The sequence below is a fragment of the Bemisia tabaci genome, chromosome 1, assembly GCF_918797505.1.
Source record: "Bemisia tabaci chromosome 1, PGI_BMITA_v3".
Taxonomy (NCBI): domain Eukaryota; kingdom Metazoa; phylum Arthropoda; class Insecta; order Hemiptera; family Aleyrodidae; genus Bemisia; species Bemisia tabaci.
The window spans coordinates 75,667,110-75,677,217 of NC_092793.1; the positions used below are offsets into that span (position 1 = coordinate 75,667,110).

The 10,108-nt window shown below is 40.7% G+C and overlaps 1 long non-coding RNA gene across 1 annotated transcript; it reads left to right on the top strand.

The window, feature by feature from the left end:
• Positions 1-977: 977 nt before the first annotated feature.
• LOC109036346 (uncharacterized) lies at positions 978-7,993 on the top strand. Its single transcript, XR_011900814.1, has 3 exons — positions 978-1,136; positions 1,915-2,674; positions 6,999-7,993. It is a non-coding gene; the product is annotated as an uncharacterized lncRNA (long non-coding RNA).
• The last annotated feature ends 2,115 nt before the right edge of the window (positions 7,994-10,108 follow it).

Here is a 10,108-nt window from a genome sequence, read left to right on the forward strand (position 1 = left end):
GCGCTCTGCGACGCCCAATCGCCATTCCCCCTATCCTCCTAGAGATCATCAGGCAGTTGGCACCCTCTGATCTCCTCCTCCACCCCTTGTCGCCAACCTTTCACAGGACGTCCACGCTGTCGCCTTCCGGGAGGAACCCAATCGAAGACCTGCTCGGGCAACCGGTCATCTGCCATCCTTCGCACATGTCCATACCAGACCAACTGCTTGGACCTGATATCGTGCACGGTGTCCTTCTCCACACTTATTATCTCATTTTCATTTTCATTGCGGATACGCTCTCTTCTCGATATCCCAGCAGACCTTCGCCAAAAGTTCAACAAAGTAAGAAAAAAGGATCAAAGTGTTGTGTTGGTATGGAAAGAAGAATATAGAGTTCATCAATTTTCGGTTAAATTCACATAATTCTTTGGGTAATGCAACCAAATCGTTTCGTCGGAAAGCCTTAAATCCGTAAAAACTAGGCACGAACGGCGAAGATCGTTAATCTTGCCGAGGCGCCCGCCCTGGCAAAATTGGAAACAACAAGGATTGTAATCGGTGAAACTAAAGTAAGATGGATAATTTTTGTGTGTCGTAGTCAAGATACTTGGTTTCATCGTTGGTTTACGGTACGCAGTATTATTCGACCCATATTTGGACGTATTAATGCTAAAAAGAACTATGTTCCACGCACACCCTATGCACATAGTTCCTTTTAGCATAAATACGTCCATTTAAATACTATCCGCACCTGAAGAGTAATTTCAAATGGACTGCATTTTGCAATTTAGAACTATAAATTCTAGCCTGGTTTAAAAACAACGTATGTGCTATTAGTTTCCCTATGCACATAAGTGTTTTTCCAGAAGAGCCAGAATTTATAGTTCCAAATTGCAAAATGCAGTCCAAATGACATTCTTTCTCTCCTCATTTGGTGATGCTCATAAAACGGAGTAATCATCTTTGTCTCTTTCTATTATCACTTTTTGTGCCTGACGCTTCTTTGAGGCAATTACCGATTCCTTGTAGTGTCAGACCAGCCGAGAGTTGTTCATCATCGTGGTTCGAATCGTCTCCTAATCGGTGATTTAACTCCCAGCATCATGCAATGTTCTCTAAAGAGCGTGTTATGTCTTTTTTTCGTCACAACACAGGTTGCTATTATTCTTACGATTCTCTCTCCTGGTCGGGTATTTAACCGATACAGTATATTTTACGCCCTACCTCCTGTTCGTACATTATTCTTGTTGCTGCTCGATCCAGACTATGGGATACATGAGGTGGGGAGGAGCTGAGGGGAGGGGGGCTCTAGTGCCCTGAAATTCGGATTTCTTGGGGTCAATTCCCCACTCGTGCCCACTGCCCATAGCATCTGTCATCGTCCGATCCAAAATAACCGAAAAGCAGGGCTTGTACGGGCGATCGGGGACACTCTGTATAGAAGGGCTACGCTTCCCTCGTGAAGGACCCTGTCAAAACGTGCCCCTTTTTAAAACCTCAAGGGCTCCTATCAAATTCGTCTTAAACAAAGCCTTTTGATTGTACAATCTTCCTGTGAAAGTTTTAACTTTTTTATCATAGAAAGATGCAATCATTTTGAAGATTCTCGATTTACAAAACAATAAATGTACTTGATCTCTTGCCGCATTCTGAGAATCTATCTAAAATCGATGAATATAGATCATTATTTTCTCAGAGAATTATATGCACAAAGCTCGCAGTTGTCATCTTTGAAGAATCGCCTCTGACTTTCTTAAGTAAATTGTACTTAAAGTATATTCATTTTTTCAGTGGCACCGTCATCAAAATATTAATATTCCCCTATACAAACAATGAATTTCTTCCTCTTTCATACGCTCAAATGAGTGCTTGCACTTGATAATCCTACGCTACAAGTTGCTCATCAATATTCAAATATCCCTGTCTTTTTAGGTGTCAGCTGAAGTGGACAAAAAAATGTGGAACAAATGTATCGTGCTCTGTCAAATTGATGGATATAACCAGGAGTACTGTGAAAAAAAGTGTTGCAAAGAGGAATGTCAAGTTGAGAGGAGCAAAGATTACTGCCAAACATGTGTATTCGAGTGTTACGGGGGGTTAACAACCCCATCTGTTCAGACGTGCCATTATCACGACTGCCGAGCAGTGTGTGACGGTGTCCCGCTCGCCACGCATTATTGGTATGTGTGTGACAATTACTGTAACACATGCGTAGAGAACTGTAAAAAATGGAACCCCAGTCAAACCGTAGAGCAATGTAAACGGGGGCAATGCGCAATTCCGTGTAGATGTTCGAATCGAGTGGAAGCCATTGATCAGATTTGCACGAAGCGCATGGGTTCTTGCATGGCGGCCGGTGGACCTCTGGAATATTGCCAGAACGAACATTACTACGCTCTTCTGGGATGTGAAGAAAGGCTCCCGGGACTCTACGATCAAGTTTGTGATCGGTGCATGTTCTTCTGCATGTCAGACGGTCACTCTTACGAGTCTTGCGAAACCAAGCATTGCTCGCACAAATTCTGCAAAGGACGCCTTTCCATTCCCTGCGGCAGATGCTCCAATTCGACAACGAGGTCGGTTGATCTCCGGCAATGTGACGACTGCATCAAATCATGTACCTCTCTCGGCCAAACTCGAGATAAATGTAAAAACAAACATTGCCAACACGTATGTTAAGTAAAGCCGACAGGTATGCCACCGTCAGTATAATTTTTTGAGACATGAGTGTACTTTTGATTCCCTAGGTGAAGAGGTGAAACTATCTTAAGTTATGAGTTCTAAACATCCTAAAAATCCTAAAAATTGAAGGATGGTTGTAAACTAAGGTAGATGCCAGGGCCGGATTTTCCTACTTGCCGCCCCCTTTTCATTCCTTCTGAAACATCAATAAAACCTTCAAGTGAACGTGCCAGCGGGGGAGGGGTGCATAAGACACGCTTACTCGTGTTAAACACATTTTTTGAGAAAGCCCTGTCAACACTACTAGCAAAAGGCCACGGAACTTGCGCGAAAGTCAAGTTTCGTAAACCTATCTCTGTGTGGACAAGCCTTCCATTTATAAGAAATGAGCGAAAAAATTATGAAAGAACAAACACAACACAGGTTTAATGATTTTAGCTTCCGCCGCCGCGTCGCGCCGACCGCACCGTGTTTGGCGCAATGCGTGAAGTATTCATGCATTCTTGTAGGCGCTATCCGTTTCACGCTGAGCTCAATAACCGCACTGTGTTTGATGCAATGCGTGAAGTATTCGTGCAGTCTTGTAGGCGCCAATAAATGTTACATGCCGATTGCCGCGCCGAGGGCTTCTCCTTTTCCTCTCAAGTCCTCGTCATCATTTCTCCCTAGGTCGCGCCGTTCCAGGCCAAATTGAGTGTTTGGTTTCTCTCTTAACTCGACTAATTAAAGGTGCTGTCTCTTGTATCACTGAAAGACGACAAAATTAGATATTACTACACTCTCAGGAAATGAGAGATTTTGTAGCCTTTTCTCGTTTGTAATTTTTTTTTTCTAAATCCGATTTTTTTCTATACCTACATTTAAAAAAATTGCAAAATTTGCCGCCCCCTAGATTTGCCGCCATGGACCGCGGCCCATGTGACCACCCCCTTAATCCGGCCCTGGTAAATTCACACTGCCGTGATGAGAGAGAACGCCGTATGAGCCTTCAGACGTTGCTCACCCCTTCAATAAATAATGAATTTACCGGGAAAATTGTTAATATTTTTCTGAAAGTTGTTTATAAAATTGTTCCCGCAATTCAGTTTGAAATATCTGAAAATTTCAAGGGAAAAGAAAGCATAGCATTCTCTCAAAAATATATGTTTTATTCGAAGAAACTCTCGAATTTGCATGCGGCGTATTTCCTTAGCACGGTAGCATAGGATTCAGAGTTTTTTTTTGTGGGGGGGGGGGGTTGTGAAGCAAACTATATTTGTAGGTTTTTGCGGCTATTTGTAGGTAATATATAGACATTTCATTTTTTTAATTTTGTAAGTTTTGCACAGAAATTAATTATGATTAAAATATTTATTAAATCAAGTCAAACTGCGTATTTATTCTTTTTATGTAGAAATTCAGTTAGCTCAAGTAACTGTGCCTGTAAAATATTTGTCCGTTCTAAACATACTCATCACCAAAGATGTATCATCATATTGATGGAGAGCTCCGATTTTCGATCGACATAAATCGATCAAAAAATATGATGAAGCGTGAACCGTGATTGGCCATTAACTTTTGAGCACCTATACCCATGGGTCAATCGTCATACTTGTATCGAGAAGTTAAAGCGTGCTCGCAAATGAAGCGTATATTGCTTTTCGCCTCTTGTAGTTGTTGACAATGAGATGAATTGTCTCATAAAGTTACACCTCTAGGTTACCAATATTCCTCGTTCAGGTGGCTGTGTTACGCCCATGCGTTGACATAGTTGAACCTACTAGAGTGCAACGGACGAGGGCGATGCGCTTTTGTTTGAGTGTGATTCGATCGACATGATTCGATTTATTTCGAATCATAGTGGAAATTGAGTGTCTCGTTTAATTAGTATAGATGAAATATTATATTTGTGTCAGTTTTTTAAACAATACATTGAAACCGTTCCTGACAAGTAGCAAAAATAAAAGAGGGTTTGAGCGCCACAATCAAGATCCTTGGTTTCCCAGATTAGCCAACAGTTCCTATGGAGTTATGCGTCACTTTCAACATGAGTTTCGGATTAATTTCGACACTTTGGAAATTTTTTAAAGGATGACAAAATCGTCGGTTGCTCCTACAGCATTCCGCACCTTGAAGGATAAATTTCAGATGACATTCTCTTACCTTCATGTGCTGATGCTCATAAAACAGAGCAATCATTTTTGTCTCATTTTGCCATCAATTTTCGTGTCTGATGCTTCCTGGAGGCAATTAAAGATGTTTTGTAGTGCCAGGCTAGCCGAGAGATGTTCATCATCGTGGTTCAAATTCTCTCTTAATCGGCTATTAACTCCGAGCATCATGCAATTTTCTCTAAAGTGCGTGCTATGCCTTTTTTTCATCACAGCACAGGTTGTTATTATTCTTATGATTCCTGATCAGATATTTAGCCAACACAGTGTGTTTTACGTCATGACTCCCGTTCGTACACATAATTGGACGTACTTCTCCTAAACGGAAGTGCGTGCATTATGACGTGAGCTCTGTTATGCATGCACTCTTATGGGTCTCAGGGCTCATGTCTTAATGCACATAGTTCCGTTTGGCAGAAATGCATCCAATAATTGTAGGTACCTACAGCTGCTCGATCAAGCCAATGGGGTACACAACTGATAACATGGGCGCACGAAGGGGGGGAGACTGCCCCCCCCCCCCCGAATTTAAAATAGTATATCATCTGCTTCTCCCCAGAAATTTATAGTAAAGATAGTATTAAAGTAAAGTAAAGATAGATTTTACGTAGAGTTTTAAACGAAAACACCATAGTAACTCAGTGTTTTCTAAAATTTTCGTCATGGAAGGCTCAATATGCGTCCAAGTAGATATAAAATTTCAACATTTTTCCGGATCTGTTAAAAGCAACAATTCGAAAGTTTTTTGGGCTGAAAGTAAATAAACACGTATTTTTCTGCAGAAATTGATGGAAAATCTTCGTTACGCGAGGGCCTCAAAATAAGTCCAAATAGATTTAAAATTTCAAAAAATTTTCAGGGAAGGCCCCCCGGCCCCTTGACTTCTCATGAGCTGGGAGGGTAGGGTATTCCATACTCCCCAGGACCCTCCCCCCCAATAGGGTACTAGCAAAATGACCTAGCCAAGCAAACGACCTTACATAAGGACCGCGAGATTTGATTTTACACGTCATTTGTGACATTTTGGGATAATCCATCGGATATTTAAAAATATCTGTTAATCCATATACCTAGGGTACATATTTTATGTATACTGTATCCTGTGTCATTTAGGGAGGGAAAAACTTTTAATCAGCCTAATTATCCAGAGAATAAATTGAACCTTATCACTTTTTAGTATTTCAAAAACCTCCTTTTTATGGGCCAGGCACTTTTTACCGTTCCTCGGAGGATGAGTTGTAAATGAAGAGAATTATTATGAAAATCATGCAAAAAATCCAATTATTCATTCACTTTTTGTCCGAGGATTTCAATCATATCGTGCCATAAAAGACGCACGTTCCGTAACACTCATTCTAATGCTCTGACAGCTTTACAGCAATTGGAATTCATGACTCTCTGTGTCGTTTGAAAATTCACTCGAATGAATCGCAGAAGTCGTTAGCATCTCCCTTGCATACAGTGTTCGAAACTCACCTTTGAGTTTTAGGAGCCATGTGGCGCATCAAGTCCGATTTTTAGGCACCATTGAAGATTTTTTGGGGGCCAAATTGACTTTTTGCCCATATATTACGGCGCATTTAGTGAAAAGTTAGACGTAAGATGTTTTCGTAACAGAACTAGTAAGTAGCTGTAACTTGGGGAAGACAAAAGCACCAAGAATGAAATCATGAAGAATAGAAGAAGCAAGCTTTCACTTGTAGTGCTGAAAATTCTGAGTTTTTTCAATTCAAATAGATTTCTTTTTCTTTCTTTATGTGACTTCCTGTGAAAATCCACATTTTTAGAGGCCACGTTGGCGCAGAGCCTTCATTTTTTAGGCGCCATGGCCGATTTCTTAGGCGCATCTGGCGCGTTGGCCCCTGTGAGTTTCGAACACTGCTTGCATATGACTGGAGAATCGCTTCTATCCTCATCAGAGGTCCTGTCAAAACACTCCGCAGTCCATGACAAGATATACTTTTAAACAATTTAAGGAGTGGGTAACAAGGCCAGATTACACAAATTACGCCAAGACGTTTCGGCTCGAAACACCACAGCCTTGCTCAGTTCGATACAAATTTAAAAATTTAAAAGCTTAGTGCTCAGTTGTACCTTTCCGAAAAACGAGAAGAATGTTGTTGATAACACGGAAACACCCTACACATCAGGTTGTTCATCAATCTTCAATTTTCGTCTTTTTAGGTGTCAGCTGAAGTGGACAAACGAACCTGGAACAAATGTATTGTGCTCTGTCAAACCGATGGAAATGATGAGGTATACTGCGAACAGGAGTGTTGTGAACAGGAATGTACAAGTGCTAAGAAAGCCTCAAATAAGTGTAGAGAGTGTTTACTTAGATGCTACGGAGGGACAGTGGCCAGCGCAAGTTTAGATACATGCTACACACACGACTGCCAACAACAGTGTGAAGGTGACCGGATCGATACGTACTATTGGTATGTGTGTGATTATGTCTGTGACAGATGCATGAGACAATGCATGTTCGTGCCCAATTGGACCGCAGAACGATGTAAACATGAATACTGCAGGATCCCGTGCACATGCGCTAATCGAGTGGAGCCCATCGATCAGATTTGCACGAGACGTATGGGTTCTTGCATGGCGGCCGGCGAATCTCTAGAACATTGTCAAAACGAACATTACCACGGTCTTCTAGGATGTGAAGAGAGGCTCCCGGGACTCTACAACCAAGTTTGTGAACGGTGTATGTTCTTCTGCATGTCAGAAGGGCACTCTTACGAGTCTTGCGAAACCAAATATTGCACCGACAAACTCTGCAAGGGACGCCTTTCCATCCCCTGCGATAGATGCTCCAACTCGCGCGAAAACGAGGTCAGTTCGCCGTGCTAAGGAAAAACGTCGTATGAACATGCGAGATATGCCAAATTACTTTCTATACAATTTTTATTTTTAAGGAAACTTATAAATATTTTTCTCTGAAATTTTCAGGAGTTTTGGGTAAAATTACAAACAAAATTATTTGAAAATTTGGAAGAAAAATATTCATAAGTTTACCATGAAATTTGTGTTTTATCAAAGAAAATTTTGCAACGCCTGAAGGTTCATACGGCGTTCTTCCTTAGCACGGAAGGGTTGATTTTAGGCAGTGTGGCGACTGCGTCAAATCCTGTGCCTCTCTTGAGCAAACTCGTAGTAAATGTAAAAAAAAAAAAAAACATTGTCAACACGTGTGTGTTAAGCAAAGCCGACAGATGTGACCCCATCAGTAACTTCTTGAGGCAGAAAGTGCACTTCGAAGACGTAAATAAGTAATGAAACAAAGCGTTTATCGTCGCCTCCTGACATAAGGACGTATCTACACTGCGTGATGACCCCTGTTGTTCATAGGTAACAACTGAATGCTTTCCCGGGCGCATCTCTAAGTGTACTTACGCCCTCATGCCAGCCAAGCGACGATATTAATATCAAAGTAGGTCTTAAAGTACGGACAAAAGACCTCGTATATAAATGTTTGAAAAGTTGAGTAGAGGGTATAGGCTCTACAACTGTAGAGATGGTTGTAGACCGTAGTAGATATACAATTTTAGAGTATTTTTTTATTATTTCATTTTTATTTCTTTTTCATTTTTTCCCCGGAACAAGACATATTTGTAGACCTTTGCAGCTATTGGAAGGTACCTAATATACATTTTATCTGTTAAATTTTGTAGTTTTGCATCGAAATAACACATAATTTGGAATAAATTATTTATTAAATTAATTGAAAATGCAGAGTATTTTTTTCTGTCTTTATGAACAGTTACCCTTGAACTATGCTCCAAGTCAGCACACAACGTTGCGACAATGTTGCTGCTTAATTGCAGTCTCGGCACTGGCTTGCATTATCATGCAATCTTTCGGCAATGATTGCAAATAAAAAAGAAGAATGAAAAATGAGTTTGCAGCAGGCTTAATGTATGAAGCTGTAGGAAAATCACCATCAGGCTTTCCAAAAGCTTGAACTAAAGTCTTGCTGCCAGGAAGGATCCAAAAATCGGGGAAAAATCCAAAAACCTCGTCATTCGAGGACGCGCCCACTATATTCAACATGTAAATGTAACCAGAACTGAACCGGTTCCAAATGTATTTTAAATGGAGATCAAATCTGGAATTATCGTGTAATGGTCCGTGGAAAGGAAGACCTTCGTCTATAGTAGCAAAATTTTCGTAAATAAACTAGAAAAAGGATATATTGACGAGGATGAGTTTTAAAAATCTTGCATTAGACCCGCGACCCTTCCCCTCGGTTGTCGGTGCGAGTGCGGGATACATTCTAGTCAACTATAGCAGAGATAATAAAATGAACTTCACTCAACCATCAGAGCGTATGTAAAATGTCGTCCAGTGTGGTTGGAATATGAGCAAAACTCTGCGATAGGTGCGAAATTCTGCGTTAAAGACGACAAAAATTACTCGTGGGCACGTTTGGCAAGCCTGAGTGTTTGACAACTATCCTGCCCAAAAAATAAATATTTTAATAAAATTGAAACTTTTTGTCATAAAATTACAATTTTTCCTCTTGAAATTAAAATACTTTCCCTTCCTATAGTAAACACCGATTTTAAACGACCACACAAACGAAAATCGATCATTTGGAATGAAAAACTGCAACTGATGTCAATTATCTTATTGTCATGATATTTCAATAAGAAAGAGCCCCTTCAAATAGAATATAAGCAACACACGCAACTCTCCGATGCGCATCAGCAACTTCATCATGTAATCGCAATTTAGTCGGTGGATGCAGAAAGAGCATTTCTTGGTCAGGTACTGTGTTTTGGATTCGCCACCGCTAATATATATTTTGAAGAGGACACTACTGGTCGAATTTTCTGAAATTTTTCGGTTTCAGGATTGTAAAATCATAAAGAAAATTCAGTAAAAGTTCCAACGAATTCCACACATTTACTTCTCGTAGTTATAATAAACGATACTTTAGCAGAGATTCTAATACCGTAACCTTGAACTACGGTTTCTGCACCAAGCACTTCAATTTATTACAACCTGTGCTCCTTAGCGTCCCCTTCGAACGGTGACCATTCATGTTTCACGAAATTTCGATTTCCCCTTTCCTCTACTCAGTCGGATTTGAATTCCCTGCTGCTCGCCTGTATAGCTTGGATTTTCATCCACTGTGTGAAAATGTGGATTTTGATCGAATGTGGATTCATTGAGGTGGAAGTGAGTCAGAACTAGCAGGACAGGTGAGCGAGAAACTTATTACCTGATCGTCCGTAATCTTGGAGTGTTGCTGGTCCTTAGGGAGCTTTCCCGGTGTTATCGCACATCGA